Genomic DNA, 18824 nt, shown 5'->3' with positions numbered 1-18824 from the left:
TTGTCAGCTTTTGGGTACTAGCTGATTGACCACTGCTCTGGACTATCCACAGGCTTGTGTGATTTTGGGATTGTGCATGCAGGAAAGTTTTCTTCTTAGAATATCTTTTCTGTGGGTAAAATATTGGAACCATATCAGTCTGGAAGTTACTTATAGAAGAACACTGTGTGTCCAGCAGAGCCTGTGGTTTCCTTCTGGACTTTTCTGGAAAGAATAATAGTTTGGGTATGATGAGGCTTTTGATAGGCACCTTACTTTACAGTTAATTTTCTGATCTCTGTGTGGTAACTAGACCAGGAAAATGCAAGTGTCTCCTTATGTGTACATGTATCTCAATTTCAATATATTTTGGCAGTCAGGGCTTTGACAGGTCTTTTATATTTTTATTATTTTATATGTTTTTATTGATTTCAGAGAGGAAGGGAGAGGGAGAGAAAATTAGAAACATCAATGATGAGAGAGAATTATTGATTGGCTGCCTCCTGCACGCCCCCTACTGGGGATCGAGCCCGCAACCTGGGCATGTGCCTTTGACAGGAATCAAACCCTGTACCCTTTAGTCAGCAGGTTGACACTCTATCTACTGAGCCAAACCAGGTAGGGCTTTGACAGATTTAAAAAAAAAATAGCTTATTCTATGGTCAAATCACAAACCACTTTCTATTTGAAAATAAGTTTGCTTTTTGTTTCTGTTTAGCAACCAACTTACCGGAGTGCTAAAGTGAAAGCAGCACAAATAGAATAACGTGGAAACACATTTTAAAATCCCTTTGGAGAAAAACCCCATTCTAAAAATGGCAATTTAGAATTACATGCATGTATGTTTTCTCTCAGGTTTTCACTCTAATAAATTTAATTCATTCTTAGTTGAGATGAGTAGGCTTGACTCATAATATTCACACAGTATCATGCCTCTTCTATGAAAAAATAGCATTATAACTAGATGTGGAGTTATGTATCTTATTGTAAAACCACCTTTTCCAAAATCTGTTGCTTCAAGACCAAAAAGTTGGTTTAATAAATTATTTGCTTCCTTCTATAAATACATACTTGGAAACTTGTAATAATAGAATCATTTTTCTTTAGGGCAGATGAAGCTACTAATAGTGGCGTTGCCAATGCTATAAATATTTCCAGGGTGGTTGTGTTTTAACAAGCAAACCATATAACATTTTTTTCTGAGTAGTTTAGGTCAATTATCTTATGTGTTCAGCAGCTAGTAAGAAAATTTCCCTAGCATATTAGGTTGGGGAGGAGAGATCCAACATAATCAGATATCCCTTTTATTTAGCCTAAATTATTGGTTTATTTGCTTAGACCAAAATGATTTCTTCGTTTCTATAGCATTTTTATCTGGAGGAAATGTGTGTGTGTGTGTGTGTGTGTGTGTGTGTGTGTGTGTGTGTGTATGTAAAGATTTCAAAAGGTAATTCTTGTCTAGTTGAAAATTCTGGTGAACATCTGTAATATGTAAGGAATTTTCTGCACTGGTTAAATGTCCCCATGTTGCTCTAGCAAGTTTATGAAATTCATGAGAAAAGGTGTGGGTAAAGGAAACAAGCCCTGGCTAACCTGTTTTCTTCCTGATCACAATATGGATCTGCCTGATGGTGGTGAGAATATGGAATCTTAACCACCAAATCAGCAATGCAAAACCAGAACGACCCCAGTGAGACATGAGAATGGATAGTCCATATACACTCCACATGTGTTACCTTACTCTCTTAGTGAAAATTGCTCTCTGTGGAAAAGTTATGTGGTGTTTACAGAAATAACAGAACATGGTAAAAGGTTATATTTTTTTGCCATATAGAATAGTAGGATTATAGTTTCTCAATATCTTCACTTTTTCTACTCAGTTCTTAATGACTTCACTTTAGATCAAATTGAGATTATTTCAAAACTGGCATTGGTTGTATATTTTCTGTTGACACAACCAATGCATAATTTTTAGCTGTGACTTCAGAATTTGTCTATGGTAAGAGACATAGAATTTTCTTCTATTAATGTTAAATTTGCCTGCTCACTAGGATTATTTCCCATAATTCTTAGGATAATTATGTTACTGTTGTGCTTATTGTTTTTGAGATATAGAAAATTACACTTTATTGAGTTCTTTTCATGTTTAAGGTATATGAGGTAGATAAAGGCATAATCCCTGCCTTCAGGGGTATAATAGTCAGTATGGTCTTTTTGCCAATAATTTAATAGACTATGTTTTCTTAATGTAATGTATTTGTGTTATTTATTAATATTTATTAATATTAGTATTTTAAGAAAAAAGAAAATATATTTAGTTTTTTTTCTATCCACTTTTTGAAAAATATTTTAGAATTATAATTTGGTGTCAGTCAAAATGATATTGTATTCTTAATAGAGTATCTTGAATAAATAGAATATGGCCGTTGCTAACTTCAAGTCAGTTTTTAAAAAATATAAGGTCTAAGAATTTTTCTTAATACTATAAATAATTTTGTTTAACTTGAGTATGCCAACCTAATTATTTCTCTGCAAAAAGTAAAAAATAAAATACTTGTGTAACAATATTTTTGGAAAAGTGGACTTTATGTTGCTTATTTAGCAAAAAGGAGGTTCATTTTTTTTACATCTCAACTAACAAAATCTATTTGAGTTTAAGTTAGGAATTATACTAAGTATGAAGGCAAACCATATTTTGATAAATATTTAGAAAAACACCTATGATTGGTCTTGACCCCACATTACTTTATTGCTAATATTACTGAATTTAATATAGCATTCAATATGTATTTATAGTTCACCAAAGTGTAAAAGATGCTAAGAATGAATACTGTTTGGCTTTCTCACAAGAATTGGATTATTGATATATTTTCCAACAAATTTGACCAATGTAGATAGATAACCTTTATATAAAAAGGTTAACAAAAATACTACCATTCTCTTTATAATATTTGCAGTCTTTTTGGACTTAATTATTTAGTTTCTTCTATTTAATGTGTAGGTGTAGATATAAATTTTAGTTTATAAGTACTATTATGATTAGCAGTGGAAATATAATTTGTATTTTGTGTAGAATGTTTATAAGATATAACAAGGTCCTTTTGAATTTTGGTGGTCAACTGGGCTTTGCATTATTTACACATTTCTCAAAATGAGTATATAAATTCCAAAATAAGTCCCTTTTCAACTAGTTACATTTTTGAGATGTATATTTTAATTTAACAAGTTTTATATTTAAAAAGAGGCAAAAACTACAGCAGTAATACCTGGTAGAAGGTTACCGCGAATTATGTCATACTATTACAATTAACCTGATATCAGTCTAAGTTGTAGTTTTTTTGGACTGGCTAGAGCTTAGTGATCTGAGGAAATAAAGGAATGTTATTATAAGAGCTTTGAAAGCCACATTCCAACTGATGTCTATGATAGAGCCCAAAGTCACCAATATCCTATTTGTATTTCAGTTCCAATATTAATAAGTTTAAATGTATTTTTGAGTTTTAGCAAATGGTTGAAAGATTTTGAAGGTCCTACATTTTATAGTAAGGAAGTAGCCAAAGGCAATACTTTTATTTTCATATAAGCTTGCCTAATTATTGTCCTACTCTAGCAAAGTATATAATTTTGTTACCAGTGTCACCCCAATAAATTCCAAATAAAGGAAAAAAGTAAACCCTTAATTTATTAATTTTATTTTTTCTTTCTTTTTTGGGTGACTATTACTTTTTATAAAACTATTAAAACCCCATTATCATCATTATATATTAAGCACATCTCATATATTATTTGATCTATTCATGTAAAATATAAATTTTCCATTATACTGATGAAGAATTTGAAGCCCAAACATGGTTAAGTTTTTTGCTTAGATCCCATGGCTGATGAGTAACAGAGCAGGAGTTCAAACTGAAGTATTTCACTCCAGAGCCCATTCCTGATCCATGTTGATTTGAGTGCTCCTTATCAAGTAACTCACTATGCTACCTTCTGATTTTATTATAGGTCAATTAGATTCTCACAGGTACATACAATTCCATAGAATAACACTCTTACAAAACAAAGGGACATCTATGTAATTTCATGTTATTCTCATGTTCCGGTATTTATGGGGTAATGATATTCTCCAGAGTTTATGTGATGCTGTATGTATAAAAGGTACTAGAGGATGAAGGATCACTCATATCTGAGAGGTGGTTTTTTTTTTTTGTTTTTTTTTTTGGCCGTAGGTTGGCTTCGCTATTAAATAGCACTTTTGCTACCAGATTGAAAACTTAATAGCAAGGAATTTTTTGCAATCTTTCTTCAAAATGGTTTTGTCTTTAGTGGCTTTCAGGGAAAAAAAATCATGGTTTCCCTTAGTAGGTATATTATCTTGCTAGAGCTGCTGTAACAAAGTAACAAATATGGGGTAGCTTGAGCAACAGACATTTATTGTCTCCCAGTTCTGGAGACTACAAGTACAAAATCATGGTGTTGGCAGGGTTGGTCCCTTCTGAGGGCTGCGAGGGAGAGGATCCATTTCATGCCTCTCTCCTAGCTTGTGGTGATATGCTGGCAATCTTTGGTGTTCCTTGGCTTGTAGCTGTAAATCACCCTAATCCCTGCCTTCCTTTTCATATGGTGTCCTCTCTGTTCAAATGTTCCCTATTCATAAGGATACTGGTCATATTGGATTAGAGCCCATCCTAATGACCTTATCTTATCTTGATCATTTGCAAAGATCCTATTTTTAAACAAGGTCTCATTTACAGGTACTGAGAGTTAGGATTTCAACATCTTTTTGGGGGGGACACAATTCAACCCATAGCAGTAGGCAATTTTTTTCTAAGACAATAGATTTGGAAACACTTTAGTAGTGGTTATTTACATAATTTGCAGTTTATCAAATCAGCAGTATAATTACAGGCACATCTATATATATAAAAGACTAATATGCTAAGTGTCCTTCCCACTGTCCGACTGGTTGCTATGATGCATACTGACCACCATGGGGCAGACGCTTAACACAGGAGCTGCCATGACGCACACTTGCCATTTACAAGAAACAGCAGTGTGGACTTGGCCGACAAAGCAATGCTTGGCTTCCCCCAAGTGGGACACAGGCCCTGCCACTACCCCAGAGCGTGCGACACCCCACGAAATCGCAGCTGATGCTACCGAGATCCCATGGCCAGCCCAGAAACAGTTGCTGTGGGCTCTGGGTAATGATGTCACGTAGCAACGCCCGGCTTCCTCTCCCTAGCGACTAGCCTCCTTGGAGTTTCTTCAGCCCAGGAACACGACTTGCTTTATAGCCAGATGCAAACATTTTACACTTTAACCAAATGTTTGTGAAGCATTTGCCCATTCCTCACCTCATTTGATCCTCACAGAAGTCCTGGAGTAGGTAGATAGGAGACTTGGTAGAATCCTATTTTCTTTTCATTAGGTGGAAAATGGAGATTTAGAAAGTTTAGAAACTTGACCCGACTGAAAAGAAGTAAGAAATGGTGGACCTTGAAAATGACTTCAGGTTTTCTCACTGTGCAGAATATAGTCAAACACTGCTGCAGTTAAATATTTTACTCTTTGTTCTCCCTGTGTGATCTACAATAATAATCTGCTTTGTGTTGATATTTACTGCTGTGTTGCTGACAGTTACCTGAAAGAAGTTGGTGTACTTCACTGGGCTGGAAAAAGTTTAGCTAAGTCAGAAAGCAGGTCTAATTATGCAAGTTTATTCTATATCTATAAAAGGCTAAGTTGACTCACGCATGCGCAATACATATAAAGCTCTTGTTGGCGCCAATCGCACGTGTGTGTTTCCATCTGTCACTGTCTATCGTGATTTTGGTTGACACTTCTATTATAGAGAAAGGGCGAATAGCAATATTAAAATATTTCTTCTAATTAATTTCCTTTTAATGTGCGTGAATTCATGCACCAGACCACTAGTATATTTATAGCTGACTCATGTGTGAATATTTGTTCTAGAATAGGACTGATTTTGCACTAGTATTCTTGTAAAATCTTGTTGGAAGAACAAATTGGAGAACTGTTCAAAAAGGCTTTCAATAAAAGATGATTGGATATCATGATGTGTGGGGCATATAATGAGCTATTGATATTGTATGTACAAGATGGGTATAGCTGGTGGTATGATCAAATTGGGATATAGGTAGGCATTCAGGGCAAGCAGATGTTACAGAAGATACAAAAATGACATGAGTTTAGGTCCTAATGTAAGAATGAGCATTTTATGTATAACTAAAGGCCTGGTGCATGGGATTTGTGCACTGGTGGGGAGCGTGGCCTGTGGGGATCGGCACGCTATGGGAGTGCTGCTCATCCTGGTCAGCTGAGTGGCTGTGGACCCGTCCTCTGAGTGGCTGCTCCCACTGTGGGAGTGCACTGACCATCAGGGGGCAGGTCCTGCATTGAGCGTCTGCCCCCTGGTGGTCAATGTGCGTCATAGCGACTGGTCGACTGGTCATTCTGGTAGTTCTGCCGTTCAGTCACTGGGCTTTTTTATATATAGATGGGCTTGGTGCTAAAGGGAGATTTCAGGGCCAATTATGTTGTCAAGGAATCCTGGCTCTGGCCCTTTAGGGTTAATGCCAGTTTTAGCTAAGTTTCAAGCAATTGCCCTAGGATATATTTTAAATATTATCATGTAGAAAATTTGAAATATATCAGTAACAAGAAGAAAAACATGACCTGTAGCCCCACTACCCAGAGCTAGTCATTATTAACATTTTGGCATCTTGATGTAATTTCTTTGTAATTCTTGCCATGATTTTTCATTGAGATCATATCACATAAACAGTTTTCGAAAATACATTAGAGTCTGTATTCTCTAAATATAAATCTAAATTTGAGATATATTGGGTAACAGACCTAATGGTCATTAGTGATGAATTGGGTCACCGTAATTACATAAGCCATTAGGTCATACCTGCTTTGTCTTGTCTGACTTGGTCCTTTGCCTTCAGTCTTGTCCTTCCTCCCATTTTCCCCATTGCTTTCAACATCTTTTCAATGATCACGTCATTCTCCTGGCTTACCTCCTTCAGTCAGGACAGAGGTCCAGCTTTTTAGCATAATAAGGCATTTCTGTAATATTTCTCGTGCCTTTTTCTTCTCATCTGCTACTTTCCCAAAAGTTTCTTGAAGTTCTCAGAATATCATGTGCCCTTTTGCAGCTCTATAATTTTTCATCTCTTCTCTCCACTGAGAGTGCCCTTTCTGTATTTCTCCCTCCGTCCAGGAGCTACTCATTCTTTAGTACTCATCTCACATGTCATTTCCTTTCTAAAGCTTTTATTCTAAGCCAGTTTTCACTTCCTTTTAGTATCTGTAGCACTTTCTACAAAACTTGTTATAAACTGATTACAGGATGTTATAATGGCTAATTTCCATCTTTATCTTTCTTACTAGATTGAGTTATTTAAGGACAGGAATCAGGTGTTACTTACACTAGTATCCATTGTAGTTAACATGGTACCCAGTAGGTGTTCAAGCAAAAATGTTTACAGAATGAATAATATCCTGTCTTTTCATCGGGAATGGTGGCTATAGCTAGAATAAGTGATTATTGGTGGTGGGGCGTAACAGGTGAGGGAGTAAGATGACTAGTTAACTTCAATTTATCAAACATTTATTAAACATTTACAATTTGTAAGGTGCTCAGCTGGGCATTGTGGAAATGGGAAACTAAAATGAAGAGGAACTTTAGGGTTTGCAGTTTAGTGGACGACTCAATTTCGGTAAGTTGGTGTGGGATGATGGTAATGAATGTAATACAGAGTTGTTAAAGAGAATGATGCATTAAAATGAAATTGTGATTGGGAATATTTTTAGTGTCTTAAAATTAACAAAGTTTATTTGTCTACAGGTGACAGTAGACCTACATCACAGGTTTAGCAGATGTTCTCAACATCTCTATTGAAATTTCCTTATCTTCACTTGCAAGAGGAGCCCCAGGGCCTCATCCCTGTGGCAGCTACAATGAGCTGGTATGATGCCATGCTTTTCCACCTCATCCTTTGTTTTGGCGGAGGATCTGGGTTAGAATTTAGCTGTTTGTTATTGCAAACAAGTATGTAGAACTGAAAATGGAATGTTTCAATAATATTAATATTGTGATTTCTTTGAGATTGTGTACCACCTGTTCACAGAACCCCCATATAGTGAGTGCCTTGCTCATAGATACTTAGCATTGTGAGTTTGTTTGAATTATGCCTAGTTGTTAACTCTTTCTCATTGATTTTTAACAGATGTTAATCTAATCTTTTATTTTCTTAGATAATAAAGAAACACATAACATTATTTTTACTTATACTTAAAAACTACGTCAGGCGTCCTCAAATTACGGCCCGAGGGCCACATGCGGCCAGCCGAAAACATCTATCTGGCCCGCTGGGTGTTTTTGCCGCAGCTGCCTGTCCTGCTTAGCAGCCGACTCGTCCCGGCCCGCAGTGCGCATGTGTGGAATGTCTGAGGGACAGTGCACTGGCCCCCTGTTTAAAAAGTTTGAGGACCTCTGATCTACGCCTTTGCGTAATGTTTAACCAGCTCTTCAACTCATATGGAGATTGAGCAGGCAACTGATAAAATTTCATATCAGAAATATTTAATTACAAAACCTTTGCATGTATTAGTATGAATGAACACTGTAGCTAGTAACAAAAATATTTTTCTTCATATAAAGTTGACATATTTTTCAGAATTCTGGAAATGTCAAAGTAGTTTTGCCTGTAGTCATATTACACTTAATGCTATTGAGAATATCGCTAACATTAACAAACATATTCTGTAATTTCCTCAGTTATTGCTACTTGTGATGAGGAATGTAAAATTGACATGCTTTCATGTTCTGAGCATTTTCATTCTATACTTCTGATTTTATATGTCAGAAGCAATCTCTTTTATCTAAGATAGCTCAGAAGATTTTTATTTAGGGAAGAGGTCAGGCTCTGATTGTATTTTTAGTTCAGTAAATATAGAATACAGTGAATGTGTCTAAGGAAATGCATGTGCAACTTTGTATGTAAGTATTATACAGTGTTTATATATTTCTGTGGCTTTATTTGTAGGTCATCAGAACATAGTGGCTTGGGATCAAGGCACAAGTTTAATTTCTATGTTGATTATTTAATTTAGTTGTTTTCTGTAACTACTGGAAACACTCATCCTGCAGATAAAAGCTTTCGTTCACCAGGGAACTTTGGCAAGGAAACTGGCTCGATCAGCAAGTCCATTTCCATTGTGGAAAAACAACTTGAAACTCATCTCTACGATGGTGAGTCAGTGTCATTTTCATACAGGAAAGATCATGCTAGTATTATTTTATGTTTTCAGTTTTATCAAGTGATAGGTTGGTTTAAATTTTGTTTTATGAGATATTAAACCATAATGCTTTATTACTTGAGTATAAGGATCACACAGGAATAACCTAACAATGAAAAAGAATGGAAATAATAATTTGGTGTTTATGAATATACCTAAAAGTAGTTTGATTAACTTCTCTCTCAACCTTCATTCTTATTTCCATATAACACATGTTAACTAACTTATAATTCATGACTTTTGTTTGGATGAATATTGGCTGAACAGAATGACCTGTTCTATACTTACTTTAAAACATATTACTGATGTCAGAAAATTTCACTATCAATCTGAAAATTCTCTTCCATTTTGGTCTTTCAACTGGTAGCCATCATTAATGCTTGCTATTCAGAGATATAGTGGATGACTACATATGTTTAATTTTATAAGAGTTAGTAATGTATTTGCTTAGCAATCTGTAGTTCAGGTCAATATTATTTAATACATATTTAAGAATCATAACTTCATTTTACTCTACTAAGTACTTTTGTGATTTGACCCAATCTTATCTGACCATGAATTATGTACATATTCAAGTATATATGTAAACATATGGGAGTATACAGAAATAACTTGTTACAGTTACTAATGTTGCTTTGATCCTCATTTTTTCTAGTTGTTTTCAATTGAGTCATTTATTTGTCAGGCTGTCAAAGTAAATTTTCTTTTATAGTCTTGCTTTGCTAGTATTCTGCTTTTTTTTGGTTGTTGCTGTTATTACATTTTTATTTTCTTTCTTTCAGGGTATAAACAAATCCCAAAGTCACAGACTGGTAGGACTGATGCTCACTGAAGGCAGATGAAAGGCCTAACTGTAAGAAGGGGCTCCTTATACTACAGGTACATGACATTACATGATTATGACCAGCCTTACTATCTGTGCTGTATGTTTGTTTTATAAGAGGCCATAAAATTAAAATAGGTAATAACATGGCACTGTAATTTGAGAAAAAGTTTTATTGTACAATTTTCTTTTCCTCACAAAGGCTCTGAGTATTTCTATATTAAGATTGGACTATTTCAATTTTTCCAAATTCCCCACTAGATGATTTGGACTGTGGTTTTATTTTTGACCTCTTATGGATATATACATATATATTCATACAACTTTCTAGCATAAAACGAGATACTTTTCCCCTCTGGATGTTAAAAATTCAATATTTGGAAAAAAAAGATTGGACTCTTTCTTCCCATGCTTTATAAGTAATTAGTCAGTGTAACTTGATGCACTTTTAAAAATTTTTTTCTTAAATACATTATTTTATATGATTTGCCTCAGTATGATGATTGTTATTTTCACATTTGGCCTACCTCAAACATTTTCATTTGGACTAGATTTTGGAAATTTCTTTAATAATGCAAGTCTAACAAAATTAGTTAGTGTATAAACTTGAGTTTGTCATAGCTAGAATAATTTCTAGTGTAGTTTTAATAAAATACTATTTATTGAATAATGAATATTTGGTTAGTTCTATGCTTAAGTGCTTTCTATATCTCATTATATCTTCACAATAGTTATATGAGGTAGGAATAATTGCCCCAGGTTTATAGACAAGAAAACTAAGACTCAAGAATGTAATAATTTGCACAAGTGGCTGACCCAGGATTCCAAGTGTGGATACATGACCTCAGAGCTTCTGTGGTCTATTTAGAAGTTCTGTGTTAAGCTGCATGAAGTTTTTATGTATGTAACTCAGGACTGAACTGCTTCACTTATGAAACAGTCTGGCTAGTTCACAGTGATTTTATACTGCTTATTAAGGCATACCAAAATGTGACTGGCCAAAACATTTGCTTTTGTGACTTCACGTGGGCATAACTTTTGACAATCTGTCAATAGATTATGAATATTTAATGTTGTGTGTATATGCAAGTGCATATATCACATGTATGAATTCTTTAAGTAGAATCTTGATGAATCCCTTGGAAATTGGTGTATCTTTAGTATCTACCCCACTTTTCAGGGAGTAGAATTGTTATTTTACTCACAAGTGTGCTAGAGGCTGAGACCCTTGTTCTGGAAAATCATTTGCATATGATATAAAACAGGTAGGCTAAAATGGTGATAGTTCTCTAACAGATGCATAATTAAATGTGAAATGTTGGTTTGATCATTGTTGAGGAAAGCCAAATGCATAAGTTGTTTAGACATCATGGAAATCTATGATCCTATGTTTTTATACTTAAAATCCTTTGATGGTTTCTATTGTTTATAAAAGACTAGAGGCCCGGTGCACAAAAATTTGTGCACTCGGGGGGCGGGGGGAGGGGGGGTCCTCCAGCCCGGCCTGTGCCCTCTCACAGTCTGGGACCGCTCGGGAGGTAACGACTTGCTGGCTTAGGCCTGCTCCCGGGTGGCAGAGGGCAGGCCCAATCCCTAAGTGCAGCCCCTGGTCAGGCTCAGAGCAGGGCTGATTGGGGAGTTGGGGTGCCGCCCCGTCATGCACAGAGCAGGGTGGATTGGGAGGTTGCGATGCCACCCTCACTCACGTTCAGGGTAGGGCCGATTGGGTGGTTGGGGCACCGCCCCCTGTCACACTCAAGGCAGGGTCGATGGGGAGGTTGCGGCGCCACCCCCTGTCACGCACAGAGCAGGGCCAATCGGGGTTGGGGCACTGCCCCCTGTCACTCACAGAGCAGGGCCCATCAGGGGGGTTGGGGCTCCGTACCCTGTCACACACAGAGCAGGGTCAATCAGGGGGTTGGGGAGCTCCCCCCTGTCACCCACAGTGTAGGGCCGATAGGGGAGTTGGAGCACCGCCCCCTGTCACACACAGAGCGGGGCGGATCAGGGGGTTGGGGCGCTGCACCCTGTCACACTCAGGGCAGGGCCGATGGAGAGGTTATGGCTCTACCCTGTCACACACAGAGCAGGGCCCATTGGGGGGTGGTTTGGGGCGCCACACCCTGTTACACACAGAGCAGGGCCGATCAGGGGGTTGGTGTGCTGCACCCTGTCAAACACAGAGCTGCAGGGCAATCAGGGGATTGGGGAGCTCCCCCCTATCAGGCACAGAGCAGGGCCCGTGGGGAGGGGGGTTGGGGCGCCGCACCCTGTCACACACAGCGCAGGGCCGATCAGGGGGTTGGGGAGCTCCCCCCTGTCAAACACAGAGCCGCAGGGCAATCAGGGGATTGGGGAGCTCCCCCCTATCAGGCACAGAGCAGGGTGGATAGGGAGGTTGTGGCCCCGCCCCCTGTCACACACAGAGCCGCAGGGCGATCAGGGGGTTTGGGCGCTGCCCCCTGTCACGCTGATCCTGGTGCTGGAAGCCTCGCTGCTCTGCTGATCCCGGTGCTGGGAGGCATATTATCCTTTTACTTTATGTAATAGAGGCCTGGTGCATGGGTAGGGGCTGGCTGGTTTGCCCTGAAGGGTGTCCTGGATCAGGGTGGGGGTTCCCACTGGGGTGCCTGGCCAGTCTGGGTGAGGGGCTGAGGGCTGTTTTCCGGCTGGCGAGTGACTAAAGCTTCCTACCGCTCCTTGTTTTCTTTTCTTTCTTTTTTTTAATTCTGGGCCAGCTTTAGCTCTGAGGCCTCACTGCTGAAAACATCGATACAATGTTACAATGTTTCGGTCCACCTGGCTTTCAGTCCGGCTGGTTTCTGGGGTTTTGTTTAGCTTCTTATTTGCAACATAGTACATAGTTGCTTAGAGTTGCAGCTGAGAGGCCGGCAAGTGAGGCGGGGAACGTTGGAGTCCGCAGCAAGCAAGCCTCCCTGCTCGCTTCAGTGCCTGGCTGCTGGCCGCCATCTTGGCTGACAGTTAATTTGCATATACTCACTGATTAGCCAATGAAAAGGGTAGCGGTCGTACGCTAATTACCATGTTTCTCTTTTATTTGTGTAGATAGATTGTGTTCTCTTTAGTGTGTGTACAAGGTCTTTTGTTACTGAGCCATAGCATACTGCTTTAGGCTTACCTCTGGCAGCCCTCCCTTACCACTTAATATCATATATACTCCTTACATGTCGGTCTTAGACTAAATAGCTTGTAGTCATCCTACCATGATTTGTTATTTGGTACTTTTTAATCTTTATTATATATTTCCTTCTTACCATTATGATCTTTCCTCTTTGCTCCTGGTAAGTGCAACTTTTCATTTAAGACTCAGCTTTGTTATTTTTTTGAAGCCTTTCCTGACTACTGACATCTGCCAGTGAATCTTACCTTCTTCTTTTTAATATATATTTTTAAATTGATTTCAGAGAGGAAGGGAGAGGGAGAGAGAGAGAGAGACAGAAACATCAATGAGGAGAGAGAATTAGTGATTGGCTGCATCCTGCATGCCCAGGATTGGGGATCGAGCCTGCAACCCAGGCATGTGCCCTGAGCAGGAATCAAACCATGACCTCCTGGTTCATGGATCGATGCTCAACCACTGAGCTACGCTGGCCGGGTGAACTTTACCTTTGTAAGCCTTTCCCGTACATAGGTTATTCTAGAACCTATATTTTATTACACTTATTTATATGTCTCTTTTTAACTAGACTATATATTTCTCAAGGGCAAATAAAAATGTGGTGTGTCTAATTTTTATATCCTCAGTTTTTAGCACAAGGAGGAACATAGTAGCTTCTTAATAAACATTTTTGAATGACTGAGTGAATGAATGAAGGAATGGTTGGTTAATCTTGATAGGAAAGAAAAGATAAATTTTTTTTAAAGAAAAGATGATTCTCATAGTTGGTATGACAGGACTGATAAAGTAATTCTAAGGTGGAGTATTGCTATACTTTTCAGGGGCCATTCAATGTAGAAAATAGTTCCCTGAGTTCTCACTATAATCATATTGGCTTCTTGGAGTTTAAGATATTGTTATCTTGAACAACCAAACATTTATTATTGGAAATTTACCCATAAAATTTAGGTAGTTGATTTTTCATAAATATCTATATATATATAAAGAGCCAGGGGCCATCACAACCGAATGGATGACCAAACAGGCTGTGTGGGGCGACCAAGCCGGCAGGGGGCACAGTTGGTGGCAACCAGGCCAGCAGAGGGGGCAGTGAGAGGTGACCAAGCCAGCAGGGGGGGCAGTTGGGGGCAACCAGGCCAGCAGGGGGGGGGGGGAGTGAGGAGTAACCAGGCCGGCAGGGGGTGCAGTTAGAGGCAACCAGGTCGGCAGGGGTATGCAGTTAAGGGTGACCAGGCCAGCAGAGGAGGACAGTGAGGGATGACCAAGCTGGCAGGGAGGCAACTGGGGGCAACCAGGCCTTAATGGGGGGCATTAAGAGGTGACCAGGCTGGTGGGGGGGCAATTAGGGGCAACCAGGCCAACAGAGTGGAGCTGTTGGGGGAGACGAGGCCGGTGGGAGGGGGGCCAGTAAGGAGTGACTATGCTGGCAGGGGGGGAGGCAGTTGGGGGCGACCAGGTTGGAAAGGGGGGCAGTTGGGGGTGACCAGGCTGGCAGGCAGAGATGGTTATGGGTGATCAGGCTGGCAGGGGGGCCAGTAGGGGCGATCAGGCAGGCAGGCAGGTGAGCAGTTAGGAGCCAGGGGTCCTGGATTGTGAGAGGGATGTCTGACTGCTGGTTTAGGCCCGATCCTCAGGAAACTGGCAGTCGGACATGCCCTGAGGGGCCTCGGATTGGAGAGGGTGCAGGCTGGGCTGAGGGGATGCCCCCCTCACCCATGTACGTATTTCATGCACCGGGCCTCTAGTATTTCAATAATGAGTAGATAGATCTTGACTCAAGGACTCTATTACTTTCCTTAAAGAGGCCCACATGTGCTCTGGTGTCATGTCATAATCAATCTAAAGTTGGAAAAGGACCCTTCTGCTTGAAAATTATGAAAAGGAAGTAAAAAATGAGCCTATTGGTTATCACATTTAAAGTTCCATTTGCTTTAAACTGTAGTTCTTATGTAATATACTCCTGACTAATGGTCAGTATTATCAGAATGACAAAGTCTTACATAGCTTTGTAGTTTTACATTTTGAAAAACACTAATTTATCACATTATCCTTTTAATAATATGCCAAGCTTTAAGTTGGTTCATATTTTCTCTGTTTATAATTTAATAAGATTATATGGATTAGAGGTAAAATGTTCTTTGGCCATCAGCTTATATTATAATTTTAACTGAGGAAATGTTATGCAATTAAAATATTAAAAGCAAGCTTAAGACTTCTGATAACAACTAGATTCTGTTAAATGATTTTATTTGTTTTAGACTATATAAAACAACTTAAGAAAATATACTGAATTAGAATGAGCTATGCTGAAATAGCATATTCACTAAATAATTTAGATAAAATGAGGTAAGTGTTGAGGAGGTTGGAAGGAATGCAATTTTCTTTGCTCAGCTATAAATATGAAGACTTTTAATTTTGTAGGAAGACATTAAATACTCTGGCCATTCAACTTGTATATCCTTTAGCCTATTTAGTAGAAAAAAAAAGTCTAAGTAAATATGTGATTTAATTTGTGATGCTGAGAAACAGAGATTAAAAATAGCAATAAAAGTCACATAATGAAATAAGAATACTAAAAACATCCAGGGGTTTTACTGTGGCTCATTATTCATCCAATTTCTGGCAGCCTTCATGATTACAAATCACTTGATTGACTAACTAGACATTCTCAAAGTGAATTATGAATCATGTTCATTTTTCCTGGTTGATAGTTGGCACATGCTGTAACTCTTATATTTTGTGATCTATCAAATTCTTACAACAGTAATAAGAGATATAATCAAGTCTTTATTTCAGAAAACTAAATTGCCTCTTCAAAAAATGAAATGTAGTTGCTAATATTTTAACAACGCAATGTAATTCCTGCCTTTGTATTCCAGAGCAGAATTCACAATGATGATGTCATTTTTCACATTAAAAAAATCTTTAGAATAATTTCCCATCAGGCATAAAACTCATACTTATATCAGTTCTATAATCTCCTTGAGCATTTGCCTGAGTCAAGGTTGCAAGAACAGTTAGTATTTAAAAAATGCATGATGGAGGAATTGTACATACTTAACATTTTCTTTTAAAGAAAATGCAGTTTTCTCTAAATACCTAATTTGTAATGAGGCCATGATGCTGCAAACTTAAAAATGTGGAGCATTTTAATGGTAATTAGTAGAGAGGGTCTCTTTTTGAGTAGGGAAAAGAGTCTATAGTGACTGGAATCTTTCCATTGGTAAAACTGAATCCAGGGGGTCAATTGTGCTTTGAAATGCATTCTGTTCTCTTTTGATGTAATAAGAATTCTTCATGTATAACTACACTGGCAGTTGAGTAGCAGAAAATTCTTATAGTACAGCTGCATTTTCTTTAATCCCATCCACCTAAGCAATTGAAAATAAAGTGAGTGCTTCTTAATGTGATATACTCAAAATTTGAGAATCTTGAACAAAATTCAGTTATTACCTTAGTAAAAGTGAGGGCCCTTCATTGAAAATTCTCAGGCATGGGAATGTAGGGCCCCAGTTGTTTAACAGAGTTATTATGAGATCCTCTTACTAATAATAGAATTGCATATGATAAAGTAATTCTGTGTTTCCAACAAAGGCAGAATCATCAAAGTTAAGGGAAAATTTGTATATATAAGGATCACAGAATTGTGCTGTTACACTTTCGAGTCTTATGTAAAGCAGAGTAATTAGTGTGTCAGTGTTCCCGTGCTTTCTAACTTAGTTTCTTTAATAAATAAGATTTATTTATATTACATCTAAAAATTGTTTTGTTGCTATTCCATTGTCTTTAAAAATGTTATATAAGAAAAAAAAAGATGGCGGTTGGCAGGACGGAGGTGAGGGATAGGAAGTGAGTTAGTGAGGGGATGAAAGGAGAGTGTGTGGATGTGTGTGTATGAGTGAGTGAGGGATAGTTAAATCCGGCAGGAGCTGCAGAGGCTGGCAGACCAGGCTCTCTTGGACAGGGAGAGACTACCACCACTGAGGGCACTCCCTGGACTGTGGGACTCGGGCACGGAGCCCATGCCATCTTGAAGGGGAGAGTGGTCTCTTCTAGAAACTCATCAGCACCACCACCCAGACAGGTCTTGGACACTGCCCGCAACCCAGCAGCCACTCCAACCAAAATCCTGCTGTCCTACCTGCAGACCTGCGGACCCTGGGACCTCCACCTCTAAAGGTGCAATACTCCCACAGCTGTAAGTGCAACTTTCCCCCTCCCCAGCAGCAGAACTCTGGACACCACATTCACACATTTCCAACATTCGTGCGTTTCCAGCGTGCAGACTTCCAGGGCACACCACTCCATAGGCAGCTCTTGGATGCCATCGTAAACCCCTGCTGGGTGTGATTTTGAACAGACAAGGCCATGCTGCCCTTGCAGTAGAAATTCTGAATTCCCTCTTCCTGAATAACTGCCCACAGACAACCCAGCTACGCATCTTTAGCGCCAGGGCCCCTCAGAGTGCGTCAGAGCTCTGCGCCGTCAAACTCACCACCACAGTTGCGCATTTCCAAGGAGCAGGCACCCAGAGCTCATCTATGACAGAGCGCTTGTAGGAGCTGCTGTGAGCCCCCACTAGGTGCGATCTTGGACAAATAGTGATGCACTCCCCCTGACGGTAGAAATTCTGAATTCACTCACCCTGGATACCTGCCCACAGATGCTTCAGTTACGTGGCTTCAGTGCCAGAGCCCTTCAGAGTGCTTCAGTAAGCCAAGCTAGCAAACGCACCACTGGTGCCGCTGTAAGCCGCCACTGGGAGCGTGCACCTATCCACCACAGGTGCAGCAGCAAAAATTAAGTCTGCCCACCCCACAGCTGCAGAACTCTGGACACTACAGTTGCTCGCTCTTTCAGTGCCACTGTGAGTCTCTGCTGGGCACACACAACTTCAACCAAGGGCATAAGACAGCAAAAATTGGGACACCCCCCTCTATGGCTGCTGCTGACTTCTAGACACCGCAGTTGCGCATTTCCAGCTCACAGGCATACATCAAGAGAACCCAAAAAGCTCAAGTAGGGAGCTACTCTAGATTACCAAGCCCAGGAGACCTGAGATATCACACCAGTAGCACCATTCCCAAAAAAGCCTAGGTAGCAAAGCAATCGGATCTACAATTAAAACGTTACAGCAAAACATGGGAAGACAAAAAAGCAATCCCCAAAGGAAAGAAAAAGAAGAATCACCAGAGAGGAAGTTAAATGAAACTGAAGCTAGCAACATATCAGAGAAAGAATTCAGAGTAATGGTTATAAGGATGCTCAAACGGCTGGATGACAAATACACACAACTCAATGAGAATTATAAGGAGCTGAATGAGAATGTCACCAACATGAAAAGGAAACAAGAGGAGATGAAGAATGACATAGTTGCAATAAAGAACACAATGGAAGGCTTAACAGTAGATTACAAGAGGCTGAGGACCACATCAGCAAATTAGAAGACAAGGTAGGAAAACACACACAAACACAGCAGCAATTGGAAAGAAGATTTAAAAAGCAAGAGAGCCTAAGGGAGCTTTGGGACAACATAAAACGAAACAATATTCGCAT

General features: G+C 39.2%; 1 long non-coding RNA gene across 5 annotated transcripts in view; it reads left to right on the top strand.

The window, feature by feature from the left end:
- The window catches only part of LOC139008750 (uncharacterized), a 125926-nt gene that overhangs the window by 15714 nt on the left and 91388 nt on the right, over window positions 1-18824 (top strand). For 4 of the 5 annotated variants that reach the window (XR_011471206.1, XR_011471208.1, XR_011471207.1 and 1 more), the window contains 3 exons: window positions 7853-7973; window positions 9054-9259; window positions 10089-10185. This is a non-coding gene — a long non-coding RNA (uncharacterized lncRNA). The remainder of the gene's footprint in view (window positions 1-7852; window positions 7974-9053; window positions 9260-10088; window positions 10186-18824) is intronic. The other variant, XR_011471209.1, reaches the window with a different exon arrangement.

The sequence above is a fragment of the Myotis yumanensis genome, unplaced genomic scaffold, assembly GCF_028538775.1.
Source record: "Myotis yumanensis isolate MYYU_CA2020_CCGP unplaced genomic scaffold, mMyoYum1.0.hap1 SCAF_4, whole genome shotgun sequence".
Classification (NCBI taxonomy): Eukaryota; Metazoa; Chordata; class Mammalia; order Chiroptera; family Vespertilionidae; genus Myotis; species Myotis yumanensis.
This window is presented reverse-complemented; position numbering and strand designations above follow the sequence as displayed.